This window comes from Strix uralensis, chromosome 5 (genome assembly GCF_047716275.1).
Source record: "Strix uralensis isolate ZFMK-TIS-50842 chromosome 5, bStrUra1, whole genome shotgun sequence".
Classification (NCBI taxonomy): Eukaryota; Metazoa; Chordata; class Aves; order Strigiformes; family Strigidae; genus Strix; species Strix uralensis.
In genome coordinates, this window is record NC_133976.1 from 342,116 (window position 1) to 357,731 (window position 15,616).

The 15,616-nt window shown below is 52.3% G+C and overlaps 1 protein-coding gene across 8 annotated transcripts in view; it reads left to right on the forward strand.

Moving 5' to 3' along the window:
• The window catches only part of SHANK3 (SH3 and multiple ankyrin repeat domains 3), a 368,779-nt gene that overhangs the window by 223,837 nt on the left and 129,326 nt on the right, over positions 1–15,616 (forward strand). The gene's annotated exons all lie outside the window — the stretch shown is intronic.

Below are 15,616 nucleotides of genomic sequence, written 5' to 3' on the forward strand. Positions count from 1 at the left end.
TCCTTTGCATATTAAATGAGCTTTAAAATTCACACAGCTGGATTTGGATGAGTGAGAGTTAAACCTTGATTGCGAAGTTGGAAACAAAGTTGTAGAAGAGAAAAGAAAATCAGTAAAATACAGTTCTCTGATTTGCTGATTTAATTAGTTTCTGGAAGCCTGAACTCAATCATAAAGTCCTGTCTTTGCTCTAATCCCAGTCCTTCCTGAGAGTTCTGAATGTGTATGTACATACCCCCAGGCACCTCCTGACCCCGGGGGGTGGGGGCGGGGGGGGGGGGGTGGGGGGGCTGGATTCCATAAGCGAGCTGCTGACACCCTGCAGTGACACGTGTGACACACGCCTCAGTCCTGCGGGTGAAGGGTTGGGTGCCCTCGGGACCTGGTCGTGTGGCCCTGGGGGTGTCGTGGGGGTGCAACTCCACCGGTAGCGCCCCGAACCTGCACACTGCAGGGTCTGATCAGCAAAGCTCTTCCCCCCCGCCCTGGCCTGGTTCAGCTGTTCTCTCCCCAGCCCGCAGTCCCGGCTGCCTTCCCAGCGCTCTTTCCTATTCTTCCCTCGTGTTGCCGTCATACGTGCCTCCTCTCACTGCGCTCCCACCCCTGCCTCTGCGCTCCCAAGCGCCGTGTTCTGAACTCAGCCGTGCTCCGGGCCCCTCGGAAGTGAGGCAGATGTGTTTCTGTTGTGCTTGATGACAGGGAAGACTTGAATGGGATATTACTTCTTCTTCAGGGGTGATTAGGGCTGACGAGTTGGGACTTTCATGGAGAAGGTTCCACCTTCCTCCCTCTCGTGCTGCTCTGGAGAGCTTGCCCTGTGCTTTTGTGGTGCTAAATAAAAGGCTCATGGATGTGGTTTATGAGCCCTTCCTGTATCTGGGAGTTCATGTTTGCTGGGTGCTTTCTCGGAGAATGTTCGTGTTACATTGAAGTTGTGTAGCGAAATGTGAAAACCAGATGGTGCTTAGACACTAAAGCTGGAGCAGAGGTATGAGTGTTTTCCTCCAGTTGTCCACACTGTTTAGTTGTTGGCATGTTCCCCAGTGTGGTTTTAGCTTTTGCCAACTTTTACTTGGGCAGAGTTTTCAGGTACAGATTGTTTGCAGAATGGTAGTTTGGGTAAAGCCACGATGTTTGTGCACAGAAGAAAGTTCAGCTGCCATGGGCATGATGTTGCTCTGCCACTTCTCATCAAATTCAAAGGAAGGGAAGTGTCTGTCTTCTGAGTTTAACTTCAGCGTTACAGCTGATTGGGCTGCACACTGGGGGAAAGGTTTTGGCCTGGCTGTACTTTGCTGGGGAACAAAGCCACATCAGACTTGCAGACATCTCCAACGGTGTTTATTGACTGAGGACAGTAGCAGGGTTGAATGGCAGAGACCTGAGTAGACTCTTGTTGGAGGAGGCTGAAGAGGACTGTGACAAGGATGAGAGCAGCTCAGGAAATTCATTGTGATCTTCATTGAAAGTCAGAGCGCGCAACTTCCAGGGTTGACATTTTGGAGATGGAATTAGGATGTTCCTTCAACCTGGGTGTATTTTCACGCTTTGAGGGAAAAGCCTGTGAGCTGCGTATTGATCTGCCCACATGAGCCATGTTCTCCTCCAAGGGTGTCTCTGGATCAGCACTGTCCTCCCAGGTCCCAGTTCATGGTCGCTGCAGTGCTTGTCGGCTCTGAGGGAAGATGTCCCGCTGGACACCTCTGTTACAGGCCCTGAGGTGGAAACCGAAGTTTCTCACTTCCCACCGAGGGTCTCCTTAGATATCTCCTCTCTGTGCAACTGAAATCCTTTGGGGCCTAAACAGAGTTTCTTTGGTAAATAACTCAAACTTTTTGTATGTTCTGAATTTATTTCTTCTGGCCCTACTGAGTCAGAAACCTCTGCTTTTGCCCATCTTCCCATAGAGAAGATCCTTCTTGTATCATCTTGACATCCTGAGAGGAGATCCAAGGTCTAGTTATCAATCCCATCGCTTCCTTATGCACTTTTATTCCTGTCTGCACCTCCTCTAACACCGTGCCTGTATTCTGTGTGAAGTGGTGTGACATTTCTGTTGGATTCAGGGGATTCATCTCTTTGTGCCTCCATGTGGTTGACGCGGGCCGTGTCCTCTCCTCCTCGGCATGTCCCCAAGGACCGTATGGTTCAGGGTTTTGAGAGCACCAGGTCCCTGAGTGTGGGCTGCCTGACGTGCACCTTCAGCGAGCGGAGGAGGCATGTGCCCCTGTCGCTTGTGCAGGAGCTAAAGCCCTTCACCTGGAGGGTGCTGGCTCCCAGCGCTGGCAAGTCACCTGCTCCTCAACTACGGGAAGGGTTCGGAGAAGGAGCGCTCCGTGAAGGGACGCTGCCCAAACTCCTGATTGCTCAGAAATCAAGAGTGGCTTTAAACCAAGAAATGAGGGGGGGTGATTTGGATAGGCTGCTATCTGCATTGCTAGTTTTAGTGCAAGAGGAGGAAAATCAGATAGACATTGAAATATCTTTGCCTAAAGTACAAGAGGAGGAAAATCAGATAGACGTTGACATGATTTTGCCCAAAGGAACCCAAGAGAGGAGGTGGGTGGACAGGTGAAGGCAGCAGCAAAGCAGGCAGACTGCTCTGAGGAGAGACTGGCTTCTCTGCCAGTGGAATGGGTGGTGGCCACTAAGATAAGGCTGAGGTGTTTGAAATGCAGACCCAGCTCAGGAGTGCGGAGGGGAAGGAGCTGGGCCAAGTGGTTTGGTCGGTCCAACAGCTGTTGCGGGCGAGCACAGGCCAGAGGCACGTGTCGGTGCATCAGGGGAAGGCTGAGGGTGGGGAGTGTGTGTGATGCATGGACTGTGCAGAACCAGAGATAGGACAAAAGCACATACTGTTACATTGCTTTGGAAAATGATGGTGTAAGATATCCTGGTAATGGGGATAGAGCCTAGATTTTTATGTTTGATAAAGAAGAAAAATGTAGTGAAGTAAATGGAACTGACTGTCTTCAGAGAGTTAAAATAGAGCTGGAACTTTGAGTGAATATTTTAAGGCAAAGCTACAGAAACGTGCCCTAACATGTATTCCTGGCAAAAGATAAATCTTGCAGGTAGGGAATCCAAATACAATTGTCCCTGGGGTTCTAGGGATAAGCAATGCTCTCAAAGAACAAAGACTAGGACTCATCTGCAAAAAAAAAAAATGTGTCAGGGGATCTGAAATCATAAATGTAGGATGCAACTTGCCAAAAACTCCACTGAGCTAGACCTTCAGAATGTTAAGACGAGTAATAGTAGATTATTCAGCTGTACAAATAAGAGTAAGGAAGGAGGATGTAGAGCTGTTAAGCAGTGAGAATGAGATAAGATCAAAGCTAATTAGATAAAGGTACAAATCTACCAGAACAGTTCCCTGCCAAACGGGGCACGATGTTGGCTGGATGGGCTGTGGCAGGACTGATGCTGCCAGCTGGGGAGAGCAATATCAGGGCCCTGAGGGCACTTACATGTCTTAATGTCCCTGAGCAGCTTCCCCCAGGGTCCCCTCCCACACCACCATCCCAGGAGCTCTCTTTACGCTGCAGCTCTCAGTCCCTGCCTGGGCTGTGTTGGAGGAGTCCTGGTCTCCAGCTCAGTTATAGTCCTGCCCGTGGCTGGCCATGGACCCTCTCGATCCAGCCCCCGACCCACGGACGGATTTCCCAGCTTGACCTCAGACCCGCCTCGTGACGGTGGACCTGCCCAGGGATCATTAGGCCTGGCCTTGGCCCCGACCTGCAGGTTGGCTGCCTTGAGACCTGCCCCATCGCTGTGCTACTGCCGCATGAGCTGGGCTCTGGCTGGACCCGGCCACCACCGCTGAGCTGTCCTGCTGGCCTTGCTTGAGCGGTGCCCAGCGAGGGCCCTGCCCTGCTGGCTCCGGGGTCTCCTGGGTTCCTGGCCCACCTCCCTCTGGGAGCAGCCCTGCCCTTGCAGCCCCCAACAGACAAATGACACCAGCATTCGGAAGAAATAAAAGGGAAAATTACTGGCACATTAGCAAAGAGTTCAACAAGGTAACGGTCAACCTGGTGTGTAGGAGCGCTCTGGACAGCCCCAGTTAAGGTGCTCTGAGTTCACTGGTACGAAAGTGTTCAAAACAGGTTTTGAAGGGAGAGAGAGATGGGGGAAGATGGGAAAAGGGGTGGGACAGAACAGTGTTTATCCAGGAATGGTTTTGTGTTGAAGGAGATTGACTGTGCTGGCTAAGAAATACCCTTGTTCCAGCTTGCTTGGATTTCAGGACGGTATCATGTGGGAAATTATTAGTAAAGTTGGAGGAAAAGTGGGGGAGCACTGGAAATCATCTGTCACTAGCTGATTAACAACTTTGCCTATTAAATGCTTTCACTGGTAGCTGTGGCCAAAAGAAAACTGAAATGTGCTGCTGATGTTTCTTTGTGATGACTTATGAGGGGAGAACATTTTACGTTCAGAGCTGGGTGAGTTTGTGTAACAGAAATAGGATGAAATTCAGTAGGATAAAATGCAGGATCTTCACTTAACAGAAAATCGTCTCGGTAGTTACACGCTAACGTTTTCCTTCCTGAAACAACAAGAGGCAGCATATTAGTGGTTGGGGGGGTGACGGTGGTGTCAGGTGCCTGCGAGGGCCTGGGACGGCTCGTGGAAGGCACCTCCAGCCCGTGGGGGGCGTCAGCGCCGTGGCACCCGGAGCTGCTGCGGCGCCCGGAGCTGTCAACGCCGGAGCTGGAGCTGCTTGTCCTTCCGACCGCTGTCCGCAGGGAACGGGGTTCACATCGGTCTTGTTCTCCTCGTGTGCGGGCGCTTGGAGGTGGGAGCTGGGCTGCTCTGGTAAGAGAAACTCAAGGCGGGCAGCCTCCGTGTGCTTGGCGAGGAACCGAAGCCTCGGTGGGGGATCCCTTCCTGGGCAGGAATTGAGGAACGGCTTGTAGGGCTGCGACTCTGTACGTGCTGGGCTTACAGACCCAAATCTCAGTAACACCGTTAGGGAGTATTTGCAATACATGAAATTAAATACGAGTATTAACTTTTCACGACCTAGTTTGTCAGTTGTTGGACAGCTTTCTGCTGAAGGTGGTGCTGGAATGGCTGCGCTTCCGCTTTGAACACAACTCATTCTTGCTTTGGGTTAATTACAGAGTAGTCTTGAGTCTGTGGTCCAGGGAAATGTTGGGAGAAGGACCTGCAGCTTTGGTTAAAATTCCAGAGGAGCGTTTGGAAACTGTAGCTAAGACAAAATAGCAGTTTGGGATAGGTTGCAGGCACTGTAAAATGTGCATTTGCTTACTATACCTTGAAAGGTGGCAGTCCTGGGCTAGTGTCAGCGTCTAGTCTGGGCTCATTTCACCCTGAGCTATCGTCTCTCTCTCCCCTGACCCTCACTCCCTCGCGTTTTCCAAAATCACCTTTTGCAGCAGATCCCAACTGTCTCTCCCACCCGGTTTCAGCGGTGGAACAGACCTCACCTGCCGTACCGAGCTCGCTCATCTTCAGGAAGCGACACCCAGAAATTAAAGGGCGAGTTTGGGTGTGTGAAGCAGAATGTGCCAAACGCTTGGGTGCATATGTGCGAGCAGCCTGTTGTCACAGTAACTCGTCTGTGGGCTGGGAGAAGGCGTGAGAACAGAGCATAAGCTCACCCGTGCACTGCGAGCCTGGAACCTGGCCTTGTAGAAATCCAAGACTGTTGGGTATCACCTTGCTACTATTTGCCTCTCTGGAGTGGTGTTTGTTTGGGGAGATGCTGCGCCGTCTCCTCTAGGAAACATTCTGTGCCGTTTGTCTGCTTCCACGTACAGACCTGCCTTTGTGGAGAGAAACGCAGGGAAGCTCTTGGCAACCTGCCTTAGGCTGCGTCTGAGCCGGTGGGCTGAGGAGCACACGTAGGGGGTCTGGGTTTCCTGCGGCTGGTTCCCCACTGTCCAGGGACCTACGGCTCTCTGAAGCAGCCCAGCCCCGGGGTGCCCCAGGGCGGGGGGGTGCTGCTCTCCAGGGTGGAGGTTCTCGAAGGACGGGGAGTTCCGCAGCGCTGGGAGAGGCGGGGATGAAGAGCGGGAAGGCGCCGGGGCCGGCTGTGGTCGGGGCTGCGGAGAGCGTCTTGTGGGAGGCTGGGACTGACGAAACTAGGGCTGGTCCCGGGCGTGCAGGAACCGCGGCACGAGTATCTTCTTTGTCAGATCTTTTCCTTTTTATCTGGCTTTGGTCCTGTGGAAGGATGCGGGAGTCGGTGGTGCCCAGGGAACCGCCTGTTCCCTGTGGCAGAGGCCTTTCCTTACTGCTCCTTGTCTGCCCGTTTATTTATGGCAAGATTTCCAGTTGTTTTCCATCATAATAGCATTTAATTTACTAATACATGAAACCATGTTAACTGAGTTGCTAGTGGACTTTGACATTTCTTCTTTTTCCGAGGAAAGAAAAATAATTTTAAGGGTGGAATACACACCCCCCTCGTATGACAGGGATGTATTTAGTTACTTCCTTGGTACCTGCGGGTAGCAGTGGAGGTGATGGAAGTGTTACCACTTCCCATTGAGGAAAGGCTTTCTGAAGAAAGAGTTAGGAGCTTGAACCACCTTTTTTGATCAATAAATCAGTTTCTTGTGTAAGAAATGTTTTGGAATTGGAACAACTGTTGGGTACTTCACATTATTTACATGTCTAATAGCAAGAGCATCTTGCTGGCTGGGCCTGTCCCCTCGCTGCCTCTCCTGGTGGCCAGCGTAGATACTGGAAGAGCAGATGGTAAAACAACGGAATTTACAAAAAATGACTAGCGTCGCTGTTTCTGAATCATCCAGAACGCATCTTCCCGTGTTGTGTAAGAGAGTCAGGAGTATTTTCCAGGCTGGTACATCAGAGGCAGCAGAGCACGTCACTGCTGAGGAAGATGAGATGTTGGTGTGTGTGCTTGGCCCCAGTGGCTAGAACCCGGGCAGTGTGGCCAGAGCCTGCCCGAGCCTGCCCGCCCTGGGGGAGCGAGGCTCTGCCCCGGGGCTCCTGCCCCGCTCTGCTCGGGAGGGGAGGTTGCAGAAATCGTTGGCTGTTTCTTTTGGTAGAGGGCACTGTTGTTCTTCACTCGTCTCGGATGCCAACCTCAGGTGATGCAAATGCGTAGGTTGCAGAGGGGGAGGAGGACTGTGGAGGATTTTGGTACCTCAATGAAATACAGCGCTCTGATTTCCTGCAGTGGATTGATCGTCTCCCTCCTGGAGGTCTGCACCAGCCTTTGAGGAGGTCAGCTTGTTCTGTTATGGTTCCCATTTCATAACTTCATCTCTGTGTGTCCTGCATGTGAAGGGACGAGTTCTGTGTTCCACCTTCTCTTTTGTTTTCTTGGTACGTTACGGAGTCTGCCTCGCTTGGCGGTGATCCTGCTGTGGAGAACATCCTAAAACATGCCTGGGGGGTACTGAACGGACGGGGATAGAGCCTCATCCCCCGGGCTCTGGGGGGTGTGTAGGGCGATGGCGTGGGCTTGCAGCTGAGATGCTGTTGGTGCCCTGGGGCCGTTCGTGTGCGTTGGGTCTTGTTGGTTGTAGGGGCTCGCATGTAGCACCCACGTACCTTGGTGTAACTTAGCAGCCATTGCTTTTGACAAATACCTTGCCTTTTGGAGAAAGACTACGCTAGAAGAGGAAGTATGGGCAGCAGGAAACGAAAACATTGTCAGCTAAACTTCCCAGGGCTGGAGAAGGAGAAGCCCTGGCTGAGCAGCGAGTGCTGAGCCCGAACACTGCGGGTAATTGGAGTCCCTGCATGGGGAGAAGCTGCTCCTAAGGAGGCGTCTGCCTCGGAGCAGCAGGTTGGAGTCAAAGCGGCACCAGCCCAGCCTCAGGAACTGCAGCACCGTCCTGAGATCCTCTGCAGGAAGGAAGGTCCCTCTTCCGCTTTCCCAGCTCTTCGAGGCAGTGTTGCAGAAGGCTCAGTGAGAAGATGGACACGCGAACGCTGCGCTGCAGCCGTGCTGGGGAGCAGATCTGCTGCGTGGCAAGCGCCTGCGCTTGGGGACAAGCTCAGAGGTGGCTTTCTCGGAGGATGCCGAGCGACAGCTCCGCACGCCGGACATGGCTGGGGAGTGGCACAAGTGCCACAGACTGCCCTGCCGTGACTCTGCGTTTCACCTTCTGACTTGGAGTTGAGTCTCCTCCTTTGGTCTGTACACGCAGTGGGCCTGGGGAAAGACTTGGGCATGAGCGAAGCTGGAACCCTTCTCTAGCCACCCAGTCACCGTCCATGGCCCAGCCAGCGTGCCCTCAGTGCTCAGACGTCGCCCAGGTAGACAGCCAACCTGAGGAAAGCCCCAAGCCTGGGACAGGAGGAGCGAGGGAAGTGAGGGAGCAAAAGCATGGCACGACCAGCATGGGATTCACTATGGACAAACTGTGCCAGGCATGTGCGATGGCTTCTGCACTGGGGTGGCTGGCTCTGCGCACCAGGAGAGGCCGGGGACTCTTGTACACCGTGGCTTTTATCAAAGCCTTTGACACAATCCCCTGTGCTGTCCGTACAGCCACTTACTTCCACATGGAGAGTGGTGGTGAGAGCAGATCTGCCACCTAAAATAGCTTCCCTGTTAACAGTCAGAGAAGTCTGTCTGCTTTTGCCACGGTTTCTGGGCTGGAGAGAGATGACTCTTCCCGTTTGGCGACTCATAAGGTGACAATTCCCTGACAGAACAGGAAATCAACATTTCGTCCTCTGCAGCTGGAAGGCATGTGTTGAGCTTTCTGCAGCTGACGGGGTCCCGGCGGAGTTACCCCGCAGCCCCTGAGCCAGCGGGAACACGGGCCAGAACAGCTGCAGACCTGGTGACAGCGGAGCTGTAGGTGACGGGGCACCGGCTGACATGGCCAGCCAGCTGCCACTGCAGGACCAGCAAATCAAATCCATCTTCTAGGAGCTCAGATCACCTCCCATCTTCCCCGGGCCCGGTGCACCCTCCAGCCGTCCAAGCAGAGCTGCTTGTCCCTGCAGTGTGCATCCCCTGGCTACTTCTATACCAGCATTTTAAAAATCCTCTTGATTTCTCTTTCACTTTTTAGAGTTCCTTCCAAGCTGATCCTGTTTCCATTGTGTTGCTGCTTATGTTAGGCTTTCTCTCTGCCTGTGCTGCCTTTAACCTTGATCCCCTCTTTTTCTCCGAACTTTCCTCCTGTCTTAATTAACCTGCTGCTCTGCTGGCAGCTTCCTCTTGCGGTCAAGAATAAAGGTCAGAGTTATGAATATCCCAAGGCGCTGCTTAGGTTTTAAAGCTAACATCTATTAGATTTGCTGATTTTTTTTCCTCTTCTCAAAGTGGGAACTTAAAGATTTTGACACTAAGTTCTTTCCAGATTCACTTTTCGTTAACATTTCTGGTAACAGAATGCTTCAAACTGTTCCGACCACTTAGCAACAGAACCACAGATGTATCATGAGCAGTTTAGTGGTCGGGTTTAGGTACTACAATTGTGGGCATGAACTCAACGTCCACGATCCTGAAAGCGATGGGTGTAAGAGTGCTGAGGCCAAGCAGGTGCATCAAGGAACAGCACAAAGCCCCGAGATTTCCCATCCCAGTTACGTATCAACCTCCTATCAATGCCTGGGCACTCCCGGCCCGTTCATCTCACCTGTGCTGTGTCTCCAAGGAGTAAGGATGTGGTTCTCTTAAAGCACTCAGGCTGACATTGGAACTGTTCAGAGTGCAAGGGAATTTGAAATGCAAAAAAAGCAGTTGCTTAAAGTGGTTTCTCTTGGGCTGATTTGCTTAGGTCTGCAAAAGAAAAAAAAAAAAGCTTGTAGCATTACTTAATTTTAAAAAAACCCACCACATCATGGCTATTTGGCCTCCTGCAGAAAGAATTTGGACTCAGCAGAGCAGTTTTATTGACGCTACAAAGCATAAAGGACAAGAGGCTCCCTGGAACAAAGATTTGTGCTGCTGCACTGGTAGCCTGGGAGGAGAGGAGGTGCTGGCTGTGGGCTCTAAAGGGAGTAACTCTGGATCCTGCATCTCTTGTTTCGGCAAAGCACTAGTCTGCACATGGTGGGCTCAGGCTTATCTGTGCCCTATTCCAGAATTCTTGATGGCAGTCAGTCCTTTTTATTGCCATCTGAATGCTTGACCACAGGCTGGTGGTTTCCAGCTCTGGAAATTTCCTGCTGGTCTGTTGGTGCGGTGTCAGCTGCCATAGTTAGTGTCTTCTGATCGTTCTTGTTTCAGGCTGATTTATGTTTTACTCATTTCTGGCCCTGTGTTTGATACTAGCTCAGACGGTGTGTTAGAGTTGCTGTCTTTTTTTCATCAACTGTATCATTATTAGTTGTTGATATCTTCTGGCACTCTCATACTCTGCACTTCCTATTGTTTTGGTAGCTCAACAGTCTTAAAAGAAATGGATACAAATCCTTTCTATGTCTAGTGCCCTGCTTTTCTCAGTTAACTTTTCCATTTACCTTCTGGAGCTTGCAACAAGTGTTCATCCAGCTCTGGGCTGCTGGGCAGCTGGTCAATGGTAGAGGCCTCGGGTTGACCCAGTGCTGAGGGATCTGTGGTGGAGTTGGGAACGGTCAGTGTGAGGTTCATGGTTGGGCTGGAGGATCTTCAACGGCTTTTCCGACCTGGATGATTCTGTGATTAGGTGCCTGACCTCGGAGCTGGCTGGACAGTGGATCCCAGCGTGTGTGGAAATACCCTTCAGGTTTGCTCCAGGAAGCTTTTTGATTTGGGTGGCTCAAGTTCAGCTCAGAGGGGTCCGAGTCTGGAGGCCTCCAGGAGTGCTTGTCTGGCCACTAGCCACGCAGGGAGCCCGGGTAGTCTCGGTGGTGCCGCTCTGGCCAGGTGTCTCGCCGTGAAGCGTGGGGCATTGGTTAAGGTTAGGTCTCCCTTGGACAACCTAGATCTGCTCTGTAACTGGTTTATGATACGTGCTCTGAAGGTAAAACACGACCCAGAGTTGCTGTTGAGTTCCAGGTGACCCATTTGAGTAATATCAAAATTAGCAACCGAATCAAATCATTAAATAATCAAGTTCTTATTGGGTTTGACATCTGCCTCAAGATCAGCGTCAAGTCTTTCATGCCGTAAATACAAGAGTCGTCCCCACTCATCCTTGAGACACCTGCCCCTGGCTCAGCTTTCTTCTGCTCCTCAGGCTCTGTGTCCCAGGCCTTACTGAAAAGGTTGTTGGTGAGAACCTTAGAGGATCCTGGCTGAGAACTCTTAGCTAGAACTGCTAATTTTAAGGTACTCATCTTTCATAGTTGTTGTTCAGCATCTGCCGTAGTCATCACTAGAATAAAAACTGCATAGTCAATATGCATCACCTTCTCTGTGTGTGACGGAAGAAAAGTCTTGCTCAAAGAGTTTAACATTAACTGCGTTATTTTTCATTATTGTAATAGACAAGCACCACTGCCAGGATACAGAGCCCAGCAACTCTGTTGGTTTGGGGGGTTTTTTTGCATCTTGCAAATAAGTGAAAACTAGAATAAAGCAATATTTTATTGACTCTTCCTCATTTAAAAACCTTTTTAGGGGGAAGTCCACTAGATGTCCTACAAGTCTTTGAAGTAGTCAACAAGCACTGGGACAAGGATTGATAAAGCATATCGGGGCTTTCAAAAAGCTGTTAAGCAGGCTTTCTCAAAGTCTGCTTTAAAAAAACCCCTGAAAGATAAAAAGCAAAGGATAGAAATAAGCAGGCAGGTTCCTGAAATAAGCTGGCCACAGGACTTTCCACATGAGGAGAGACTGAATTAAAAAAAGAGGCAAGTGTGGGGAGATTGGCTGGAAAATACGATGGGAGTCTGAGAAGGCGTGGAAAAGTTGAGTGATTTATTGTTTGTCTAAACATGAGAATTAAGGGACAGTCAGTGAAATTAAGTTAATGCCAGAAAATGAACTAATTCCACACAGCGCAGAGTTGTGGATCTCGCTGCTGCAGCTGGTGCAGATGAAAGGCTCCAAAAGGAGGTGAGGCAGATCCACGGCGGTTGTGTTCCGTAGGTTCGGTAATGATTCGATACTCCCGCTGCTGAGGGGGAAACATTCTTTGTTCAGAGATCTGCACTGACCGCTGCTGTGTGCCAGCATGCAAAACCTCCCCGGAACCATCCTCCTGGAAGGGAAGGTCTTCCTCCAGACCCTTCCCGCCTGGCGAGTCCTGTAAGTCCTGTGGGGAATGGGCGCACCCCAGTCTTGGTGCCAATCCCAGTTCTCCTGCAGCAGGAGTGTAACGTTTGAGGATCGGCAGACAGAAACACAAATGATGCTCCCCAGACTCGCTGTGGTTGTAGTTCCTGCGCCACTCGCAATGTCACCATCCTTGGTGGCCCAGTGGGCGCCCGTATCTCCGGACTCTCCGTTCTCCATAGCTGCCCCCGAGTTCCAGGTCGTGCTGTCAGCAGGTTTCCTGGCTTGGCAATGAGCTTTTGCAGGGGACAAATCTCACTTGCCAGCTCCCCCTCTTTACTCTTTGTGATCCCCGCTCTTGGCTGGGTGTTGGGACAGCACTCTCTGAGGAGCAGCTTGTCACAGAGGTGTGAGTCCCTCATGCAGCTCTCCGCTCTCTGTGGGGACCACTGAATATCATTTTGGGCCTCTTCAGCAGGATGACAGATTTCTTGCGTCTTCGCGCACTCCAAGCAGTGTGAACATATGTGCTCTTGGATGTCTGTCACCATAGAGCTTCTGTTGAAGTGACCCTGTCCATCAGAGAGGGCAGAACAGACCCTGCTACGTCCATCTGGCACTTCCCTACCCCTGCTAAAGCCTGCACCACTAAAAATAGACCTACCAGAATCCAGGAAAGAACTTGAATTCCCATTATGTACCTTACTTGGACTCTGATGGTCCTGACTGCTACTTGAAGGTCTAGTTCAGCTAAGCCGTTAGGCCAGGACCCAAGAAAATGAGATTCTGTGGGCAAAAGAGCACACTCCAGAGGTATTCCTACTTTCTCGTTTTGCCGGATGACCAGACACGCTTCATGTACGGGCTGTGCCACCCTCAGATAGCTTTAGCTGTGTCTGCGTCCACATGCTCGGTGAACTCCAGGAAGGGCATTACAGGCTTTGGTTAAGATCCAGCTCATAGCCACAACTTCAGCGCAGTCTGCCCTGAGGGCTGTGGGCACTAAAACGTCCCCAGGCCTGGCCCCAGTCCTATCTCAGGGTGATCCTTTTAACTCTGGAGCCCTTACTTTAATGGAAACACCTGGGTTTTGGTGTGACTGTTCCTCTCTGTGCTATCATCTTGTTGAGGACAGATGCAGTGATACTTTCATAGGAAGGTGGCAGTTGTGTCCATGTGCCTGGGGACAAAGGATTCAGCCTGTTGGCGTGAGTCAGCACCAGGCGTGCTTCAGCGAGCTGGATCATCTGCGTGAAAGGTTTCTGCAGGAATCTTTCCCTGGAAGACATGGGGACATCAGTTCTGTCTGCAGAGGGCAAGGATGGTCACACTCCAAGAGTTGGGGTCAATGGCTCCATGTCCAAGTGCAGAGCAGTGACGAGCAGCATCCTCAGGGGTCGGGGTTGGGACTGACGCTGTTTAACGTCTTTGTTGGGGACATGGGCAGTGGGATGGAGGCACCCTCAGCATGTTCACCAACGACAGCGAGCTGTGTGGTGACACGCTGAGGGAAGGATCCATCCAGAGGGACATGGACCTGCTCGAGCGGGGCCAGAGGAGGCCACAAAGATGCTCGGGGGGCTGGAGCACCCCCCTGTGAGGACAGGCTGAGAGAGTTGGGGGGTTCAGCTGGAGAAGAGAAGGCTCCGGGGAGACCTTAGAGCGGCCTCCCAGGACTGAAAGGGGCTACAGGAAAGGGGGGAGGGACTCGTCATCAGGGGGGAGGGATAGGATGAGGGGGAACGGGTTTAAACTGACAGAGGGGAGATTTAGATGAGATCTAAGGGAGAAATTGTTCCCTGTGAGGGGGGTGAGGCCCTGGCACAGGTTGCCCAGAGAAGCTGTGGCTGCCCCCTCCCTGGAAGGGTTCAAGGCCAGGTTGGACGGGGCTTTGGGCAACCTGGGCTAGTGGAAGGTGTCCCTGCCCGGGGCAGGGGGTGGCACTGGATGGGCTTTAAGGTCCCTTCCAGCCCAAACCCTCCTGTGATTCTGTGATGAGAAGCATAAATATGACTGAAGTGCTTTTGTCCCATAGAGTGATGCAGTTGGCAGGTGTGGAGATGGTTTTGCATTTGGCATAAAGGGTTTTGGCGTAGATTCAGTGGTGTAAAAGGGAGACGTTGCATATTCTGGAGGGTAGTTCCTGCCACCCACCTCGGTGAAGAGCTTTGCTCTGTCTTCTCAATAACCTCCTCGTGTCCGGGGAGGCAGCTGTTGTTCCTCCCAAAGCTGCCTCCTCCTTGGCACCAGGCAAAGCCCAGTGGCCAGCAGGACCTTCCTGGTCTCGTGGCAGGAGGCTCCTCAGTGCTATAATGGGTGAACACGTCCCTCCTCTGCTCCGCCTGGCGCAGGTTTCCCTGGTCTCGGTGGAAGTGCTTTTGTTCTGGCTTGCTCAGACACGGCAGAAAGAAGCCCCTCTCTGTCTCAGTGCTGTTGTAACACAGAACTTCGGGGCTTGCGTGACCCTTGGGCCATGTCACCGTGTTGTGCAGTGTTGGAGGCTGAGATGGCAAAAGGGTGAAGCGGTGTGAAGCGCTGCGATGGGGTCTGCGGAACCCTGGAGGTCTGGGAAAGTGGGAAAAACACATCAATGTGTAAGCAAAATGCAGCTCGGTGGCACCTCTGTGCAGTCCCATGGGGATGCCGAGCTGCGGGGCCGGGGTAGTGCCTGGAGGGTGGCCCTCAGGGGATGCTCTCCAGGGAAAATCGGTTCCTATTTCCCTGCGTTGCAAAGTGGGGAAGGAGCACACTGAGTGCGGGCTGTGCCTGCCCGCTGCTGCCTCTGGGCCGCTTTGCCCCCTTCCCATCGCGCGTGGCAGCCGTGTCCCTGCGATGGTGGACGGGCACTCCTGCAGGTGTTCGGGAGAACACGCCTGGCCCAGGCTGCGCTGAGGAATTCGGTCTTCTGTGGCATCAGCCCAGCCATGGTCCCGTGACGGGAGGTGACTCCTGTCCCTGGAGGGGTGACGTGTGCCAGGCGGCAGCGGAGATGCGGTACAGTGACCCCGGCTGTCGGGACCGGAGCGAGGTGTTTGCCTGGGGCTTCGCTCTCGGGTAGGGCCCTCGCACTTCCCAGTCCCCCGTTTGCTGTGCATGGTCTGGGGTGAGGAGCCCCAACGAGCTACACTGGGTGATGGTCCTGCGGTGGCCTGGGCGCCAAGGAGACGGCGTCGCCCACCTCCCGCCTGCCCCAGCACGGGGCAGTGGTGTGGGACCGGCAGGATTGGGCATTGACCGGCACCATTGGCACAAATGATCTTCCCTGCAGGTAGCCAGCGGCTTGCTGGGAGTTCCTGATCCTCATAGATTTGTTTTATATCTATTTTTTCAAAAAAAACTTGTGATGGTTTAGCCCCTACCGGGGTCTGAGACCACGCGGCCGCTGCCCCTCCCCCACAAAGGGAGTGAAATACAAAGCCCCAAGACTGAAATAAGGAAAAGTTTAATACAACAATGCAATAGCAACACAACCAACAACAACAATAACAATAACAGTAATAGTGATGGCAATGA